This window comes from Protopterus annectens, chromosome 9.part0 (assembly GCF_019279795.1).
Source record: "Protopterus annectens isolate FY-2018-M chromosome 9.part0, PAN1.0, whole genome shotgun sequence".
In the NCBI taxonomy this organism is placed as follows: Eukaryota; Metazoa; Chordata; order Ceratodontiformes; family Protopteridae; genus Protopterus; species Protopterus annectens.
In genome coordinates this window covers 632,957,296-632,980,109 of record NC_056743.1, presented here as the reverse complement: position 1 = coordinate 632,980,109, position 22,814 = coordinate 632,957,296, and positions in this window count along the sequence as shown.

Genomic DNA, 22,814 nt, shown 5'->3' with positions numbered 1-22,814 from the left:
ATAAATATGATGTTCCATTCTGTTAACACTAATACGAGTTTGGTTATTACTAACCTTAACTTATTACTATACCTCATTTACCACAGGATTTTAAGGTAGGCCAGTTCCAGCTGATCCCCATACCTTGCCTCCTCTGGTCATGGCACCAGGTCACATCATGTCTGGGACCAGAGCAGTGGTGCCCCCTCCTCTTCTGTCCCTGCACTACCTGTGGTGTCAGGTAGTACCAGCCAATGGAACGGGCCCCCCCTCTGGGAGTGGTGGTGAAGGGGGAGTTGTCACTCGAGCTGAGTTGCCAGTTTTGGTAAGCTGGATTGTCTACTGTGGTTTTGACCACCACCTGTGCCAGATCGAGGACATACTGGCCAACCTGGTGGGACAGCCTTGCCCTGGTGCCCAGCCTTCACCACTGCCACCCCAGGACAGTGTCAGCACAGTGCAGTGCTGACAGTCCCATGGGTGGTGATGTGAGTCATGCTGATGCCTTGTGGAGGCACATGGGACTGAGATTACATGACACCCTCCCTATCCAAGTGTTCACCCCCGTCATATGTCACACACCGCAACTGTATGCTGTCTTGTCTGTCTGGAAGTGCATCCTCACCTACCCTACTCACTTCAACCAGACATACCTATGTCCCTTCCCTAACATTCCACTCTCACCTTAATAAAATGAGCATCTGTCCCAAAAAATATATATATATTGTCCCACACGGCTCTCCATTTCACATACATGTCCATTGTACACATGTAATTTGGTCCAATTGGCTTGACAATACAGTTATGTTGTCCTCAGCCCTCTTTGAAGTCATGTACAAATTCTGTCAAAGTGCACAGTTGTTGCTGTACAAGAAATGGATAGCTATGGTTCTTTCCTATACCTTTCCTGTACATCCCTACCTGCCTTTTGCTATGTTTTCCCCCTGCTTGCACCCCATTTCACCACTTTCCTATCTTCCCATTTTTCTTTTCTTTATTTTTTTTAGTGTGACACAGCGCACCATGCCACATTGTGCAGCTTTGCTCAGCTGAGATAAATGAAGCTATATTGACTATATGTTTTTTTTTTAAATTGTAATACACACTTACAAAATAAACAGCTGTCCCATATTTTGGGCCCAAGACCATCACACTTGCAAAACACTGCATTAACCTGCCACACCACATAACTCTTAATTAAAACAGGTGGTTTAAACCAAATATATTAATTGCCAGTTACAGTCATTAAGCGTTTATCAGCAGAGCTGTCCATCCTGCCGTGCTGTGCAAACTTGATTAAAATGTAATGGAAAAAATGGGAGTGTACCTTGGATTCTGGTGCAATAGTACAGTACTAGAAAGCCAAAGACATAATAATGGATGTACGTGAGGCCTGTGATAGCAGGTAAATGTGTCTTTTTATTAGCAACATGTAGAAAGACACCTGCTAAGGCATTTAAGGGCAAAATACATATTCAAGTGGGACCCTGGTGCAGAAATACAGACATATAAAGCCATGCACATACTGATGGATGTAGAACATGTTTGCCATAGCCTGCAAGTGTACACATATATCTTGCAAATGCACCTGCTGTAGCAGTGACTCAGTAGCTCAGTCTGTTAAATGCCTTGCAGACAGTGTGTTTCTCCACACACAGCCCTGGGTTCAAATCCAGTGGTGTGTGGCAATGGAATTACAGTATTGTGAAGCCAGCAATTAATGACTGAGTCATGCAGTCTTTATCCACACAATGCATATCAAATGAAATGTCTGCTTTTCACTGATGGAAGCCACAGGACTGCAGATAGAAACATACTTCACATATCCTTATAGCAAAAGTATACGTGCATAAAGTATAACGTCATGCATTAATATACATTCACAGAAAATTCAACTCCAGTACTGCAAATTAAGGCCACTAATATCAGAGTGCACCACGCAATCCTTTCAAACTCACAGTACCGATTAGCACATAACTAACATAGTAAAGAATAAAACAACGGTCAACTTCCGCAAATGTCACCAAAAAACAAAATAGAAGAAGCCAAAAAGGAGAAGGAATAGATGTATCCAATATATTGCCAATATGTATGCTTTATTAAAAAACTGCGTTTTCGTCTAGTAGTAGACTTCATCAGATATAACAACCTTGGTAACCATTTTCCTTTCCTTTTATACTAATTAATTGCTCTAAATCCAATCATAGCTCACCATCATTTTTAAAAATAACAAATCAAATTCCACGTTTCTTTAAAACCTCATTAATATGTTATACATAAAAACATGTGTTCCTTTATTTAAAAAAATCTGTTAAAACTACTTTCTCCTTAAATACTTTAAAACATTTTTACGTTAATATTATCCATTGATTTTAAATGTATGTATACCCACTTGTTCATACAATTCAGATGCATTTATTGAATTTGACTCCACAGTGTTATATAGAAACCTAAATGTTCATTCTTAGGGGTTGGCGCCATCTATTGGTCATTTGTATTAACACTTTTTCTTATATAAATTATGTTCTAGCTGCTTTGAGTTTTAGCAGTGGTAAAATAGAGATATATTCATTCAAGCCCGGAGTTCTGTTAGCTTCCAAGGCTATCTGCCACCACAATTCCTTGTAACCAATGTTCTCCTCCCAAGGGCCACCTCTAATGTCTATTTTACTTGATCCAGTACAAAGAAACTAAAATCATACTGCTACATGTCCTTGTGTGCCTGAATAATGCATTTGTATCCTTGCCCTTCTTAATTTTACGTATGTTCATACATCCTCTTTTTTAGAGATCTTTCTGTTTTACCTACGTAGTAGGAAGAACACTTTTTACAAATTGCTAAATACACCAAACCTCTTGATTACGCAATTAAAATAACCCTTGCTATACAACCATAATTCTCTACTTTCCAAGTATAATTTCTCCTGATTTATCACAAATTCACATTGTTTACATTTTCCACACTTAAATGTCCCCACCTTGCCTGAATTAGCTCTGTCACCTATTCGTGTTTTTCTACTATTCCCTGTTTCCAATATATTTTTAATGTTAAGGAATTCTTATGCACTACTTTTGGGTTTGATTCTGATAGTCCGTCTAAGTCAGTAAGAACCTTAAATCTCTCCCATTCTTTCTGAAACAGTACTCTTACTTTTTTATTCAGACTATTATATTCTAAAACTAGTGACTGTTCATAATTCACCTTTTCTACACTTTTGTTGTCATTATTATCGGTAGATTTTTCTTTTTCACCTATTATGGGTTTAAATCTTCCGCTTCTTGCGTTTGTTACTTCCATTCTAAATTTATTAACAAATTCCTTAGGGTACCCTCTGTCTATGAACATCCTTTCCAACTTGTCACATTCTTTGGTGAAGTCTACATCAGAAGTTGTCATCCTTGACCCTCTGATAAATTGGCCCTTCACCAAATTCCTCTTACAATGAATTGGATGTCCACTGCCAAAGTGAAGGAATGAATTAACATATGTACTCTTCCTATGTACCCTGGTCTCAAAAGAATTAGTTGTTTTCAAAATTTCTATGTCTAAATAGGCAATACTATCACTGGATGTATTATGTGTGAATTTAAGAAAATTTGTTGTATCCCCTATATATTTAATGAATTCATTTAGTTTTTCGTAACCTCCAGTCCAAAAGATTATGATGTCATCTAAAAACCTTTTGTACAGTTTGCAATATTGTGAGTAGCATGAAGGAAAAATGTGTTTGTCTTCCCAATTGGCGAGGACTAAATTGGCAAAACTAGGTGCACAGGCTGCTCCCATTGCCACTCCTTCGGTTTGTTGAAAATACTCTCCATTATGGACTAAAAAATTGTTTCTTAGTATTAGGTCCATCAAGCCTGTGCATGCTACTTTGTCCTCAAATGTTAAATTTTTATCACAGAATACTTCTTTCTCAAACATTTGAATTCCTTCTTCATATGGTATAGACCCAAATAAATCCACAATGTCAATGGTCACGAACAAAATGTCACTATCAAATAACTCAGGGTCAAGCGCTCTTAATAAGTCCCAAGAGTCTCTTAAAATAGCCCTTTTGTTTTTCCATATGTGCTTTGTTTTAACATCTACAAACCTAGCCAAAGTTGTAGTTTTGGACCCCTCTGCTGATACTATCAGCCTGAAGGGAGGGTCGTCACAATTCTTGTGAACTTTCGGTATGCCGAAAATAACTGGTATTTTGGGTTTGTTGGTTTTTAAATAAGAAAACGTTTTTTCATCCAATACTTTTTCTGTGACCATATCTGATAACGTCATGTCAATCCTTTTATATGCTAGATTAATCTCATTTCGGGAAACAACTTTGTATTTTGTTTCATCCATGAGGATGTCATTCATTTTGCCTTCATATTCCATAGTCTCCATTATGACTACCCCTCCGCCCTTGTCGGGCTTCATAACTCTGATTCCCTTGTTGTTTTTCAGTTCTTCCAAACTCTTTTTCTCTCTCTCTTCCAAGTTGTTAACATATTTAATCGTTTTATCTAATCTTTTAATACCTTTTTCCATCACACTCTCAAAATTCTTGAGCTGTGCATGTATAGGTGGATTGAAGACGGACTTGTTCTTTAATATTCTTTGTTCTTCAGTTATATATATATTTTTCCTGTCTATACCATATTCTTCATTCCTATATAATAATTCTAAATTCATTTTTCTGAGGAAGACTTTTATATCTAATATTGTTTGTACTCTATCCCCTCTTCGTGTTGGTATAAATTTGAATCCTCTCTCCAATAATGAAAAATGTTCCTTTGTGAGCTCTATATTGCTAAAATTATATATAGTGAATGCATTAAAAGTATATTTGTTGCCATCTTTTTCTATTTCTTCATTCCTTTCTATAATGTAGGTGGGGGTTTCTACCTCATATATTTCCCCCTTCCTCTTGGCCCCCCTCTCCCGTGAAAATTTCCAAAATTCCTATCTTTTGGGCTGAATTCATTCTGTTGCATTTCTAGTGGTGGGAAGTCATTATCATAATCAGGATTATGTGTGTCTCTGTGATATTCTCTATTACCTGTGTTGTATCTCCTTTCCCCCTTCTGTCTGTTAAATTTTTGATATGGGGGACCTAAGTTGTTGGCTGGATTTGGGTAGCTTGTATTGTTCTCATATTCCATAATATCTCCTCTTAATTTTTTTGTCTTCCTTTCCACTAATCCTTTACATTTGTGTTCTATCTCCCCTTTTATGTTAAAATATTTCTGTTTCTCTTCTTTAATTTCAAATCTTAGGTCTTTCTTTATATGTGAGTCTAGTTCACTAATTTGGTCATTGATCAACTCAAGATTCCTTTCATTCTCTTCAATAATGCATCTTACAATTTCCATACCACATTTATTAAAAACCTTCACTAGTTCCTTATGAAATACAGAACCTATCTGCACGTTGTTTGGATATTTCCATGTGCATAATCCCTTAGGGACTATGCAACGATGCAAGCATTCCTTCAAGTAACCATTCTCTATTGTAATAGCTTTATATTTATACATCAGTTTGGAAATGCTATCCATCTTTTTACTGAAAGATTCAGTATTATTAGTCCGTTTACTATTTTTATCGTTAAATTTAAAAACATATGGTTCTTTAAGCCATTTGTTCATCTCTAACGTGTTAGGGATGAAAAAAGTACCTTGTTGTTACTGCTCATGCGGTTCACTTTCAAAATTAACGCTGTCTTCAAAACAGTCATTGTCGGCATCCTGGAAAATGATGGGTGTAGTTGCAGGGTTGAAGGTTGCACCTTTCGGTCCTATCCCTTCATCGTTGCTTCTTTCACCGTCTGGGCAATGTCTTTTCCTCTTCGGATGTTGTTGGCATGTTCCCTGGCCATCAGTGACTCTTCCCACTTCCGGATGTTGTGCGCGTACCACAATTGCCTCACAAAGAGGCGTCAACCAAGGCTGTTAACTGTCCTATTAACTTTCTTGCCTGGCTGCCTTCGTCATTGCCAGGCTGTGTATCCTTCTCCTTCTCCATACCGTTCACCGAAACCAAGTAAAGAATAAAACAACGGTTAACTTCCACAAATATCACCAAAAAACAAAATAGAAGAAGCCAAAAAGGAGAAGGAATAGATGTATCCAATATATTGCCAATATGAACGCTTTATTAAAAAACTGCGTTTTCGTCTAGTAGTAGACTTCATCAGATATAACAACCTTGGTAACCATTTTCCTATCCTTTTATACTAATTAATTGTTCTAAATCCAATCATAGCTCACCATCATTTTTAAAAATAACAAATCAAATTCCACGTTTCTTTAAAACCTCATTAATATGTTATACATAAAAAAATGTGTTCCTTTATTTAAAAAAATCTGTTAAAACTACTTTCTCCTTAAACACTTTAAAACATTTTTACGTTAATATTATCCATTGATTTTAAATGTATGTATACCCACTTGTTCATACAATTCAAATGCATTTATTGAATTTGACTCCACAGTGTTATATAGAAACCTAAATGTTCATTCTTAGGGGTTGGCGCCATCTATTGGTCATTTGTATTAACACTTTTTCTTATATAAATTATGTTCTAGCTGCTTTGAGTTTTAGCAGTGGTAAAATAGAGATATATTCATTCAAGCCCGGAGTTCTGTTAGCTTCCAAGGCTATCTGCCACCACAATTCCTTGTAACCAATGTTCTCCTCCCAAGGGCCACCTCTAATGTCTATTTTTACTTGATCCAGTACAAAGAAACTAAAATCATACTCGTTACATGTCCTTGTGTGCCTGAATAATGCATTTGTATCCTTGCCCTTCTTAATTTCGTACGTATGTTCATAGATCCTCTTTTTTAGGGATCTTTCTGTTTTACCTACGTACAAATTGCTAAATACACCAAACCTCTTGATTCGCAATTAAAATAACCCTTGCTATACAACCATAATTCTCTACTTTCCAAGTATAATTTCTCCTGATTTATCACAAATTCACATTGTTTACATTTTCCACACTTAAATGTCCCCACCTTGCCTGAATTAGCTCTGTCACCTATTCGTGTTTTTCTACTATTCCCTGTTTCCAATATATTTTTAATGTTAAGGGAATTCTTATGCACTACTTTTGGGTTTCATTCTCATAGTCCGTCTAAGTCAGTAAGAACCTTAAATCTCTCCCATTCTTTCTGAAACAGTACTCTTACTTTTTTATTCAGACTATTACATTCTAAAACTAGTGACTGTTCATAATTCACCTTTTCTACACTTTTGTTGTCATTATTATCGGTAGATTTTTCTTTTTCACCTATTATGGGCTTAAATCTTCCGCTTCTTGCGTTTGTTACTTCCATTCTAAATTTATTAACAAATTCCTTAGGGTACCCTCTGTCTATGAACATCCTTTCCAACTTGTCACATTCTTTGGTGAAGTCTACATCAGAAGTTGTCATCCTTGACCCTCTGATAAATTGGCCCTTTACCACATTCCTCTTACAATGAATTGGATGTCCACTGTCAAAGTGAAGGAATGAATTAACATATGTACTCTTCCTATGTACCCTGGTCTCAAAATAATTAGTTGTTTTCAAAATTTCTATGTCTAAATAGGCAATACTATCACTAGATGTATTATGTGTGAATTTAAGAAAATTTGTTGTATCCCCTATATATTTAATGAATTCATTTAGTTTTTCGTAACCTCCAGTCCAAAAGATTATGATGTCATCTAAAAACCTTTTGTACAGTTTGCAATATTGTGAGTAGCATGAAGGAAAAATGTGTTTGTCTTCCCAATTGGCGAGGACTAAATTGGCAAAACTAGGCGCACAGGCTGCTCCCATTGCCACTCCTTGGGTTTGTTGAAAATACTCTCCATTATGGACTAAAAAATTGTTTCTTAGTATGAGGTCCATCAAGCCTCTGCGCGCTACTTTGTCCTCAAATGTTAAATTTTTATCACAGAATACTTCTTCCTCAAACATTCGAATTCCTTCTTCATATGGTATAGACCCAAATAAATCCACAACGTCAATGGTCACGAACAAAATTTCACTATCAAATAACTCAGGGTCAAGCGCTCTTAATAAGTCCCAAGAGTCTCTTAAAATAGCCCTTTTGTTTTTCCATATATGCTTTGTTTTAACATCTACAAACCTAGCCAAAGTTGTAGTTTTGGACCCCTCTGCTGATACTATCGGCCTGAAGGGAGGGTCGTCACAATTCTTGTGAATTTTCGGTATGCCGAAAATAACTGGTATTTTGGGTTTGTTGGTTTTTAAATAAGAAAACATTTTTCATCAATACTTTTTTTGTGACCATATCTGATAACATCATGTCAATCCTTTTATATGCTAGATTAATCTCATTTCGGGAAACAACTTTGTATTTTGTTTCATCCATGAGGATGTCATTCATTTTGCCTTCATATTCCATAGTCTCCATTATGACTACCCCTCCGCCCTTGTCGGGCTTCATAACTCTGATTCCCTTGTTGTTTTTCAGTTCTTCCAAACTCTTTTTCTCTCTCTCTTCCAAGTTGTTAACATATTTAATCGTTTTATCTAATCTTTTAATACCTTTTTCCATCACACTCTCAAAATTCTTGAGCTGTGCATGTATAGGTGGATTGAAGACGGACTTGTTCTTTAATATTCTTTGTTCTTCAGTTATATATATATTTTTCCTGTCTATACCATATTCTTCATTCCTATATAATAATTCTAAATTCATTTTTCTGAGGAAGACTTTTATATCTAATATTGTTTGTACTCTATCCCCTCTTCGTGTTGGTATAAATTTGAATCCTCTCTCCAGTAATGAAAAATGTTCCTTTGTGAGCTCTATATTGCTAAAATTATATATAGTGAATGCATTAAAAGTATATTTGTTGCCCTCTTTTTCTATTTCTTCATTCCTTTCTATAATGTAGGTGGGGGTTTCTACCTCATATATTTCCCCCTTCCTCTTGGCCCCACTCTCCCGTGAAAATTTCCAAAATTCCTATCTTTTGGGCTGAATTCATTCTGTTGCATTTCTAGTGGTGGGAAGTCATTATCATAATCAGGATTATGTGTGTCTCTGTGATATTCTGTATTACCTGTGTTGTATCTCCTTTCCCCCTTCTGTCTGTTAAATTTCTGATATGGGGGACATAAGTTGTTGGCTGGATTTGGGTAGCTTGTATTGTTCTCGTATTCCATAATATCTCTTCTTAATTTTTCTGTCTTCCTTTCCACTAATCCTTTACATTTGTGTTCTATCTCCCCTTTTATGTTAAAATATTTCTGTTTCTCTTCTTTAATTTCAAATCTTAGGTCTTCCTTTATATGTGAGTCTAGTTCACTAATTTGGTCATTGATCAACTCAAGATTCCTTTCATTCTCTTCAATAATGCATCTTACAATTTCCATACCACATTTATTAAAAACCTTCACTAGTTCCTTATGAAATACAGAACCTATCTGCACGTTGTTTGGATATTTCCATGTGCGTAATCCCTTAGGGACTATGCAACGATGCAAGCATTCCTTCAAGTAACCATTCTCTATTGTAATAGCTTTATATTTATACATCCGTTTGGAAATGCTATCCATCTTTTTACTGAAAGATTCAGTATTATTAGTCCGTTTACTATTTTTATTGTTAAATTTAAAAACATATGGTTCTTTAAGCTATTTGTTCATCTCTAACGTGTTAGGGATGAAAAAAGTACCTTGTTGTGACTGCTCATGCGGTTCACTTTCAAAATTAACACTGTCTTCAAAACAGTCATTGTTGGCATCCTGGAAAATGATGTGTGTAGTTGCAGGGTTGAAGGTTGCACCTTTCGGTCCTATCCCTTCATCGTTGCTTCTTTCACCGTCTGGGCAATGTCTTTTCCTCTTCGGATGTTGTTGGCATGTTCCCAGGCCATCAGTGACTCTTCCCACTTCCGGATGTTGTGCGCGTACCACAATTGCCTCACAAAGAGGCGTCAACAAGTCAACCAAGGCTGTTAACTGTCCTATTAACTTTCTTGCCTGGCTGCCTTCGTCATTGCCAGGCTGTGTATCCTTCTCCTTCTCCATACCGTTCACCGAAACCAAGTAAAGAATAAAACAACAGTCAACTTCCACAAATGTCACCAAAAAACAAAATAGAAAAAGCCAAAAAGGAGAAGGAATAGATGTATCCAATATATTGCCAATATGAACGCTTTATTAAAAAACTGCGTTTTCGTCTAGTAGTAGACTTCATCAGATATAACAACCTTGGTAACCATTTTCCGTTCCTTTTATACTAATTAATTATTCTAAATCCAATCATAGCTCACCATCATTTTTAAAAATAACAAATCAAATTCCACGTTTCTTTAAAACCTCATTAATATGTTATACATAAAAACATGTGTTCCTTTATTTAAAAAAATCTGTTAAAACTACTTTCTCCTTAAACACTTTAAAACATTTTTACGTTAATATTATCCATTGATTTTAAATGTATGTATACCCACTTGTTCATACAATTCAGATGCATTTATTGAATTTGACTCCACAGTGTTATATAGAAACCTAAATGTTCATTCTTAGGGGTTGACGCCATCTATTGGTCATTTGTATTAACACTTTTTCTTATATAAATTATGTTCTAGCTGCTTTGAGTTTTAGCAGTGGTAAAATAGAGATATATTCATTCAAGCCCGGAGTTCTGTTAGCTTCCAAGGCTATCTGCCACCACAATTCCTTGTAACCAATGTTCTCCTCCCAAGGGCCACCTCTAATGTCTATTTTTACTTGATCCAGTACAAAGAAACTAAAATCATACTCGTTACATGTCCTTGTGTGCCTGAATAATGCATTTGTATCCTTGCCCTTCTTAATTTCGTACGTATGTTCATAGATCCTCTTTTTTAGGGATCTTTCTGTTTTACCTACGTAGTAGGAAGAACATTTTTTACAAATTGCTAAATACACCAAACCTCTTGATTCATAATTAAAATAACCCTTGCTATACAACCATAATTCTCTACTTTCCAAGTATAATTTCTCCTGATTTATCACAAATTCACATTGTTTACATTTTCCACACTTAAATGTCCCCACCTTGCCTGAATTAGCTCTGTCACCTATTCGTGTTTTTCTACTATTCCCTGTTTCCAATATATTTTTAATGTTAAGGGAATTCTTATACACTACTTTTGGGTTTGATTCTGATAGTCCGTCTACGTCAGTAAGAACATTAAATCTCTCCCATTCTTTCTGAAACAGTACTCTTACTTTTTTATTCAGACTATTATATTCTAAAACTAGTGACTGTTCATAATTCACCTTTTCTACACTTTTGTTGTCATTATTATCGGTAGATTTTTCTTTTTCACCTATTATGGGTTTAAATCTTCCGCTTCTTGCATTTGTTACTTCCATTCTAAATTTATTAACAAATTCCTTAGGGTACCCTCTGTCTATGAACATCCTTTCCAACTTGTCACATTCTTTGGTGAAGTCTACATCAGAAGTTGTCATCCTTGACCCTCTGATAAATTGGCCCTTCACCAAATTCCTCTTACAATGAATTGGATGTCCACTGCCAAAGTGAAGGAATGAATTAACATATGTACTCTTCCTATGTACCCTGGTCTCAAAAGAATTAGTTGTTTTCAAAATTTCTATGTCTAAATAGGCAATACTATCACTGGATGTATTATGTGTGAATTTAAGAAAATTTGTTGTATCCCCTATATATTTAATGAATTCATTTAGTTTTTCGTAACCTCCAGTCCAAAAGATTATGATGTCATCTAAAAACCTTTTGTACAGTTTGCAATATTGTGAGTAGCATGAAGGAAAAATGTGTTTGTCTTCCCAATTGGCGAGGACTAAATTGGCAAAACTAGGTGCACAGGCTACTCCCATTGCCACTCCTTGGGTTTGTTGAAAATACTCTCCATTATGGACTAAAAAATTGTTTCTTAGTATTAGGTCCATCAAGCCTGTGCACGCTACTTTGTCCTCAAATGTTAAATTTTTATCACAGAATACTTCTTCCTCAAACATTCGAATTCCTTCTTCATATGGTATAGACCCAAATAAATCCACAACGTCAATGGTCACGAACAAAATGTCACTATCAAATAACTCAGGGTCAAGCGCTCTTAATAAGTCCCAAGAGTCTCTTAAAATAGCCCTTTTGTTTTTCCATATGTGCTTTGTTTTAACATCTACAAACCTAGCCAAAGTTGTAGTTTTGCACCCCTCTGTTGATACTATCCGCCTGAAGGGAGGGTCGTCACAATTCCTATGAATTTTCGGTATGTCGAAATTAACTGGTATTTTGGGTTTGTTGGTTTTTAAATAAGAAAACATTTTTTCATCCAATACTTTTTCTGTGACCATATCTGATAACGTCATGTCAATCCTTTTATATGCTAGATTAATCTCATTTCGGGAAACAACTTTGTATTTTGTTTCATCCATGAGGATGTCATTCATTTTGCCTTCATATTCCATAGTCTCCATTATGACTACCCCTCCGCCCTTGTCGGGCTTCATAACTCTGATTCCCTTGTTGTTTTTCAGTTCTTCCAAACTCTTTTTCTCTCTCTCTTCCAAGTTGTTAACATATTTAATCGTTTTTTCTAATCTTTTAATACCTTTTTCCATCACACTCTCAAAATTCTTGAGCTGTGCATGTATAGGTGGATTGAAGACGGACTTGTTCTTTAATATTCTTTGTTCTTCAGTTATATATATATTTTTCCTGTCTATTCTACCTATATAATAATTCTAAATTCATTTTTCTGAGGAAGACTTTTATATCTAATATTGTTTGTACTCTATCCCCTCTTCGTGTTGGTATAAATTTGAATCCTCTCTCCAATAATGAAAAATGTTCCTTTGTGAGCTCTATATTGCTAAAATTATATATAGTGAAAGCATTAAAAGTATATTTGTTGCCCTCTTTTTCTATTTCTTCATTCCTTTCTATAATGTAGGTGGGGGTTTCTACCTCATATATTTCCCCCTTCCTCTTGGCCCCCCTCTCCCGTGAAAATTTCCAAAATTCCTATCTTTTGGGCTGAATTCATTCTGTTGCATTTCTAGTGGTGGGAAGTCATTATCATAATCAGGATTATGTGTGTCTCTGTGATATTCTCTATTACCTGTGTTGAATCTCCTTTCCCCCTTCTGTCTGTTAAATTTCTGATATGGGGGACCTAAGTTGTTGGCTGGATTTGGGTAGCTTGTATTGTTCTCATATTCCATAATATCTCTTCTTAATTTTTCTGTCTTCCTTTCCACTAATCCTTTACATTTGTGTTCTATCTCCCCTTTTATGTTAAAATATTTCTGTTTCTCTTCTTTAATTTCAAATCTTAGGTCTTCCTTTATATGTGAGTCTAGTTCACTAATTTGGTCATTGATCAACTCAAGATTCCTTTCATTCTCTTCAATAATGCATCTTACAATTTCCATACCACATTTATTAAAAACCTTCACTAGTTCCTTATGAAATACAGAACCTATCTGCACGTTGTTTGGATATTTCCATGTGCGTAATCCCTTAGGGACTATGCAACGATGCAAGCATTCCTTCAAGTAACCATTCTCTATTGTAATAGCTTTATATTTATACATCAGTTTGGAAATGCTATCCATCTTTTTACTGAAAGATTCAGTATTATTAGTCCGTTTACTATTTTTATCGTTAAATTTAAAAACATATGGTTCTTTAAGCCATTTGTTCATCTCTAACGTGTTAGGGATGAAAAAAGTACCTTGTTGTGACTGCTCATGCGGTTCACTTTCAAAATCAACGCTGTCTTCAAAACAGTCATTGTCGGCATCCTGGAAAATGATGTGTGTAGTTGCAGGGTTGAAGGTTGCACCTTTCGGTCCTATCCCTTCATCGTTGCTTCTTTCACCGTCTGGGCAGTGTCTTTTCCTCTTCAGATGTTGTTGGCGTGTTCTCAGGCCATCAATGACTCTTCCCACTTCCGGATGTTGTGCGTGTACCACAATTGCCTCACAAAGAGGCGTCAACAAGTCAACCAAGGCTGTTAACTGTCCTATTAACTTTCTTGCCTGGCTGCCTTCGTCATTGCCAGGCTGTGTATCCTTCTCCTTCTCCATACCGTTCACCGAAACCAAGTAAAGAATAAAACAACGGTCAACTTCCACAAATGTCACCAAAAAACAAAATAGAAGAAGCCAAAAAGGAGAAGGAATAGATGTATCCAATATATTGCCAATATGAACGCTTTATTAAAAAACTGCGTTTTCGTCTAGTAGTAGACTTCATCAGATATAACAACCTTGGTAACCATTTTCCTTTCCTTTTATACTAATTAATTGTTCTAAATCCAATCATAGCTCACCATCATTTTTAAAAATAACAAATCAAATTCCACGTTTCTTTAAAACCTCATTAATATGTTATACATAAAAACATGTGTTCCTTTATTTAAAAAAATCTGTTAAAACTACTTTCTCCTTAAACACTTTAAAACATTTTTACGTTAATATTATCCATTGATTTTAAATGTATGTATACCCACTTGTTCATACAATTCAGATGCATTTATTGAATTTGACTCCACAGTGTTATATAGAAACCTAAATGTTCATTCTTAGGGGTTGGTGCCATCTATTGGTCATTTGTATTAACACTTTTTCTTATATAAATTATGTTCTAGCTGCTTTGTGTTTTAGCAGTGGTAAAATAGAGATATATTCATTCAAGCCCGGAGTTCTGTTAGCTTCCAAGGCTATCTGCCACCACAATTCCTTGTAACCAATGTTCTCCTCCCAAGGGCCACCTCTAATGTCTATTTTTACTTGATCCAGTACAAAGAAACTAAAATCATACTCGTTACATGTCCTTGTGTGCCTGAATAATGCATTTGTATCCTTGCCCTTCTTAATTTCGTACGTATGTTCATAGATCCTCTTTTTTAGGGATCTTTCTGTTTTACCTACGTAGTAGGAAGAACATTTTTTACAAATTGCTAAATACACCAAACCTCTTGATTCGCAATTAAAATAACCCTTGCTATACAACCATAATTCTCTACTTTCCAAGTATAATTTCTCCTGATTTATCACAAATTCACATTGTTTACATTTTCCACACTTAAATGTCCCCACCTTGCCTGAATTAGCTCTGTCACCTATTCGTGTTTTTCTACTATTCCCTGTTTCCAATATATTTTTAATGTTAAGGGAATTCTTATGCACTACTTTTGGGTTTCATTCTCATAGTCCGTCTAAGTCAGTAAGAACCTTAAATCTCTCCCATTCTTTCTGAAACAGTACTCTTACTTTTTTATTCAGACTATTACATTCTAAAACTAGTGACTGTTCATAATTCACCTTTTCTACACTTTTGTTGTCATTATTATCGGTAGATTTTTCTTTTTCACCTATTATGGGCTTAAATCTTCCGCTTCTTGCGTTTGTTACTTCCATTCTAAATTTATTAACAAATTCCTTAGGGTACCCTCTGTCTATGAACATCCTTTCCAACTTGTCACATTCTTTGGTGAAGCCTACATTAGAAGTTGTCATCCTTGACCCTCTGATAAATTGGCCCTTCACCAAATTCCTCTTACAATGAATTGGATGTCCACTGCCAAAGTGAAGGAATGAATTAACATATGTACTCTTCCTATGTACCCTGGTCTCAAAAGAATTAGTTGTTTTCAAAATTTCTATGTCTAAATAGGCAATACTATCACTAGATGTATTATGTGTGAATTTAAGAAAATTTGTTGTATCCCCTATATATTTAATGAATTCATTTAGTTTTTCGTAACCTCCAGTCCAAAAGATTATGATGTCATCTAAAAACCTTTTGTACAGTTTGCAATATTGTGAGTAGCATGAAGGAAAAATGTGTTTGTCTTCCCAATTGGCGAGGACTAAATTGGCAAAACTAGGTGCACAGGCTGCTCCCATTGCCACTCCTTGGGTTTGTTGAAAATACGCTCCATTATGGACTAAAAAATTGTTTCTTAGTATTAGGTCCATCAAGCCTGTGCACGCTACTTTGTCCTCAAATGTTAAATTTTTATCACAGAATACTTCTTCCTCAAACATTCGAATTCCTTCTTCATATGGTATAGACCCAAATAAATCCACAACGTCAATGGTCACGAACAAAATTTCACTATCAAATAACTCAGGGTCAAGCGCTCTTAATAAGTCCCAAGAGTCTCTTAAAATAGCCCTTTTGTTTTTCCCTATGTGCTTTGTTTTAACATCTACAAACCTAGCCAAAGTTGTAGTTTTGGACCCCTCTGCTGATACTATCGGCCTGAAGGGAGGGTCGTCACAATTCTTGTGAATTTTCGGTATGCCGAAAATAACTGGTATTTTGGGTTTGTTGGTTTTTAAATAAGAAAACATTTTTTCATCCAATACTTTTTTTGTGACCATATCTGATAACATCATGTCAATCCTTTTATATGCTAGATTAATCTCATTTCGGGAAACAACTTTGTATTTTGTTTCATCCATGAGGATGTCATTCATTTTGCCTTCATATTCCATAGTCTCCATTATGACTACCCCTCCGCCCTTGTCGGGCTTCATAACTCTGATTCCCTTGTTGTTTTTCAGTTCTTCCAAACTCTTTTTCTCTCTCTCTTCCAAGTTGTTAACATATTTAATCGTTTTATCTAATCTTTTAATACCTTTTTCCATCACACTCTCAAAATTCTTGAGCTGTGCATGTATAGGTGGATTGAAGACGGACTTGTTCTTTAATATTCTTTGTTCTTCAGTTATATATATATTTTTCCTGTCTATACCATATTCTTCATTCCTATATAATAATTCTAAATTCATTTTTCTGAGGAAGACTTTTATATCTAATATTGTTTGTACTCTATCCCCTCTTCATGTTGGTATAAATTTGAATCCTCTCTCCAGTAATGAAAAATGTTCCTTTGTGAGCTCTATATTGCTAAAATTATATATAGTTAATTCATTAAAAGTATATTTGTTGCCCTCTTTTTCTATTTCTTCATTCCTTTCTATAATGTAGGTGGGGGTTTCTACCTCATATATTTCCCCCTTCCTCTTGGCACCCCTCGCCCATGAAAATTTCCAAAATTCCTATCTTTTGGGCTGAATTCATTCTGTTGCATTTCTAGTGGTGGGAAGTCATTATCATAATCAGGATTATGTGTGTCTCTGTGATATTCTCTATTACCTGTGTTGTATCTCCTTTCCCCCTTCTGTCTGTTAAATTTCTGATATGGGTGACATAAGTTGTTGGCTGGATTTGGGTAGCTTGTATTGTTCTCATATTCCATAATATCTCTTCTTAATTTTTCTGTCTTCCTTTCCACTAATCCTTTACATCTGTGTTCTATCTCCCCTTTTATGTTAAAATATTTCTGTTTCTCTTCTTTAATTTCAAATCTTAGGTCTTCCTTTATATGTGAGTCTAGTTCACTAATTTGGTCATTGATCATCTCAAGATTCCTTTCATTCTCTTCAATAATGCATCTTACAATTTCCATACCACATTTATTAAAAACCTTCACTAGTTCCTTATGAAATACAGAACCTATCTGCACGTTGTTTGGATATTTCCATGTGCGTAATCCCTTAGGGACTATGCAACGATGCAAGCATTCCTTCAAGTAACCATTCTCTATTGTAATAGCTTTATATTTATACATCAGTTTGGAAATGCTATCCATCTTTTTACTGAAAGATTCAGTATTATTAGTCTGTTTACTATTTTTATCGTTAAATTTAAAAACATATGGTTCTTTAAGCCATTTGTTCACCTCTAACGTGTTAGGGATGAAAAAAGTACCTTGTTGTGACTGCTCATGCGGTTCACTTTCAAAATTAACGCTGTCTTCAAAACAGTCATTGTCGGCATCCTGGAAAATGATGGGTGTAGTTGCAGGGTTGAAGGTTGCACCTTTTGGTCCTATCCCTTCATCGTTGCTTCTTTCACCGTCTGGGCAATGTCTTTTCCTCTTCGGATGTTGTTGGCATGTTCCCAGGCCATCAGTGACTCTTCCCACTTCCGGATGTTGTGCGTGTACCACAATTGCCTCACAAAGAGGCGTCAACAAGTCAACCAAGGCTGTTAACTGTCCTATTAACTTTCTTGCCTGGCTGCCTTCGTCATTGCCAGGCTGTGTATCCTTCTCCTTCTCCATACCGTTCACCGAAACCAAGTAAAGAATAAAACAACAGTGAACTTCCACAAATGTCACCAAAAAACAAAATAGAAGAAGCCAAAAAGGAGAAGGAATAGATGTATCCAATATATTGCCAATATGAACGCTTTATTAAAAAACTGCATTTTCGTCTAGTAGTAGACTTTATCAGATATAACAACCTTGGTAACCATTTTCCTTTCCTTTTATACTAATTAATTATTCTAAATCCAGTCATAGCTCACCATCATTTTTAAAAATAACAAATCAAATTCCACGTTTCGTTAAAACCTCATTAATATGTTATACATAAAAACATGTGTTCCTTTATTTAAAAAAATCTGTTAAAACTACTTTCTCCTTAAACACATTAAAACATTTTTACGTTAATATTATCCATTGATTTTAAATGTATGTATACCCACTTGTTCATACAATTCAGATGCATTTATTGAATTTGACTCCACAGTGTTATATAGAAACCTAAATGTTCATTCTTAGGGGTTGGCGCCATCTATTGGTCATTTGTATTAACACTTTTTCTTATATAAATTATGTTCTAGCTGCTTTGAGTTTTAGCAGTGGTAAAATAGAGATATATTCATTCAAGCCCGGAGTTCTGTTAGCTTCAAGGCTATCTGCCACCACAATTCCTTGTAACCAATGTTCTCCTCCCAAGGGCCACCTCTAATGTCTATTTTTACTTGATCCAGTACAAAGAAACTAAAATCATACTCATTACATGTCCTTGTGTGCCTGAATAATGCATTTGTATCCTTGCCCTTCTTAATTTGATGCGTATGTTCATAGATCCTCTTTTTTAGGGATCTTTCTGTTTTACCTACGTAGTAGGAAGAACATTTTTTACAAATTGCTAAATACACCAAACCTCTTGATTCGCAATTAAAATAACCCTTGCTATACAACCATAATTCTCTACTTTCCAAGTATAATTTCTCCTGATTTATCACAAATTCACATTGTTTACATTTTTCACACTTAAATGTCCCCACCTTGCCTGAATTAGCTCTGTCACCTATTCGTGTTTTTCTACTATTCCCTGTTTCCTATATATTTTTAATGTTAAGGGAATTCTTATACACTACTTTTGGGTTTGATTCTGATAGTCCGTCTAAGTCAGTAAGAACCTTAAATCTCTCCCATTCTTTCTGAAACAGTACTCTTACTTTTTTATTCAGATTATTATATTCTAAAACTAGTGACTGTTCATAATTCACCTTTTCTACACTTTTGTTGTCATTATTATCGGTAGATTTTTCTTTTTCACCTATTATGGGTTTAAATCTTCCGCTTCTTGCGTTTGTTACTTCCATTCTAAATTTATTAAAAAATTCCTTAGGGTACCCTCTGTCTATGAACATCCTTTCCAACTTGTCACATTCTTTGGTGAAGTCTACATCAGAAGTTGTCATCCTTGACCCTCTGATAAATTGGCCCTTCACCAAATTCCTCTTACAATGAATTGGATGTCCACTGCCAAAGTGAAGGAATGAATTGACATATGTACTCTTCCTATGTACCCTGGTCTCAAAGTTGTTTCCCGAAATGAGATTAATCTTGTATATAAAAGGATTGACATGACGTTATCAGATATGGTCACAGAAAAAGTATTGGATGAAAAAATGTTTTCTTATTTAAAAACCGACAAACCCAAAATACCAGTTATTTTCGGCATACCAAAAATTCACAAGAATTGTGACGACCCTCCCTTCAGGCCGATAGTATCAGCAGAGGGGTCCAAAACTACAACTTTGGCTAGGTTTGCAGATGTTAAAACAAAGCACATATGGAAAAACAAAAGGGCTATTTTAAGAGACTCTTGGGACTTATTAAGAGTGCTTGACCCTGAGTTATTTGATAGTGACATTTTGTTTGTGACCATTGACGTTGTGGATTTATTTGGGTCTATACCATATGAAGAAGGAATTCGAATGTTTGAGGAAGAAGTATTCTGTGATAAAAATTTAACATTTGTGGACAAAGTAGCGTGCACAGGCTTGATGGACCTAATACTAAGAAACAATTTTTTAGTCCATAATGGAGAGTATTTTCAACAAACCCAAGGAGCGGCAATGGGAGCAGCCTGTGCACCTAGTTTTGCCAATTTAGTCCTCGCCAATTGGGAAGACAAACACATTTTTCCTTCATGCTACTCACAATATTGCAAACTGTACAAAAGGTTTTTAGATGACATCATAATCTTTTGGACTGGAGGTTACGAAAAACTAAATGAATTCATTAAATATATAGGGGATACAACAAATTTTCTTAAATTCACACATAATACATCCAGTGATAGTATTGCCTATTTAGACTTAGAAATTTTGAAAACAACTAATTCTTTTGAGACCAGGGTACATAGGAAGAGTACATATGTTAATTCATTCCTTCACTTTGGCAGTGGACATCCAATTCATTGTAAGAGGAATGTGGTGAAGGGCCAATTTATCAGAGGGTCAAGGATGACAACTTCTGATGTAGACTTCACCAACGAATGTGACAAGTTGGAAAGGATGTTCATAGACAGAGGGTACCCTAAGGAATTTGTTAATAAATTTAGAATGGAAGTAACAAGCCTTAGAAGCGGAAGATTTAAACCCATAATAGGTGAAAAAGAAAAATCTACCGATAATAATGACAACAAAAGTGTAGAAAAGGTGAATTATGAACAGTCACTAGTTTTAGAATATAATAGTCTGAATAAAAAAGTAAGAGTACTGTTTCAGAAAGAATGGGAGAGATTTAAGGTTCTTACTGACTTAGACGGACTATCAGAATCAAACCCAAAAGTAGTGTATAAGAATTCCCTTAACATTAAAAATATATTGGAAACAGGGAATAGTAGAAAAACACGAATAGGTGACAGAGCTAATTCAGGCAAGGTGGGGACATTTAAGTGTGGAAAATGTAAACAATGTGAATTTGTGATAAATCAGGAGAAATTATACTTGGAAAGTAGAGAATTATGGTTGTATAGCAAGGGTTATTTTAATTGCGAATCAAGAGGTTTGGTGTATTTAGCAATTTGTAAAAAATGTTCTTCCTACTACGTAGGTAAAACAGAAAGATCCCTAAAAAAGAGGATCTATGAACATACGCATTTAAATTAAGAAGAGCAAGGATACAAATGCATTATTCAGGCACACAAGGACATGTAACGAGTATGATTTTAGTTTCTTTGTACTGGATCAAGTAAAAATAGACATTAGAGGTGGCCCTTGGGAGGAGAACATTGGTTACAAGGAATTGTGGTGGCAGATAGCCTTGGAAGCTAACAGAACTCCGGGCTTGAATGAATATATCTCTATTTTACCACTGCTAAAACTCAAAGCAGCTAGAACATAATTTATATAAGAAAAAGTGTTAATACAAATGACCAATAGATGGCGCCAACCCCTAAGAATGAACATTTAGGTTTCTATATAACACCGTGGAGTCAAATTCAATAAATGCATCTGAATTGTATGAACAAGTGGGTATACATACATTTAAAATCAATGGATAATATTAACGTAAAAATGTTTTAAAGTGTTTAAGGAGAAAGTAGTTTTAACAGATTTTTTTTAAATAAAGGAACACGTTTTTATGTATAACATATTAATGAGGTTTTAAAGAAACGTGGAATTTGATTTGTTATTTTTAAAAATGATGGTGAGCTATGATTGGATTTAGAACAATTAATTAGTATAAAAGAAAAGGAAAATGGTTACCAAGGTTGTTATATCTGATGAAGTCTACTACTAGACAAAAACGCAGTTTTTTAATAAAGCGTTCATACTGGCAATATATTGGATACATAACTAACATACACATTTGAAGTACCTGCTTGTAATAAGGACTGCCCGCATACATGCTCCAAATTACTACCAGACTGTAACACATGGCCTGACAGTGGCCCAGATGGTGGACATATTGTTATATTTATTCCCCCATGTTGCTCAAGGGCACAACAAACATGTGTTCTAGTACTCTGTTAGTGATACCCTTACCTAACATACTTAGCTTAAACACATGGCTTAAGTGGACTGGTAAGGGTACCCTCACTATGGCTCTGCCTCTACAACATGTCTGACACAGCTCCCACAGTTGCTCCTACAGCTTGTTGTCCTCTAAAGTGTTCACACTCTCTGCCTATGCCTATTACCTGCAGCAGCAGCTGTAGTCTGTAGCACACCCATCTCTATGTAAACGTTTCTTCTACAGATCTACCCTCTGCAATAAAGTAGTCTCCTCATCCCAGTAATGTCCAACACAATATATCAGAAAGAGCTCCTAATCTACATGATGGTCTTAAATATGTTGTACTATGGTTGCATATGACTGGCTGATGATCATCAAATCAGCTGTGCTGGCTGCAATTAGCATTTCAAAACCACAGATTTGTTAAGAGGCAATCACTTGCTGATGAGAAGCTTGTTAAAAATGCATGCAGCTGGCTATGGGGAACCATTCTGTATGAGACTTTTGTCACACAGACCACGGGTATGCAAAGCATTAACTATCAGCACATATCAGCAGAGGAGTACTGCATTCCATCAAGTATGTAACCATCTTGGTTACATAAGGATGCAGATGTCTGACTATATTTACAGGGAATAGGGATTACAGCATTAACGGCATCTTGGTTACATAAGGATAGAACAGGTGGAATGTACATTACACTGGGCTTGTGGAACTCTCCCA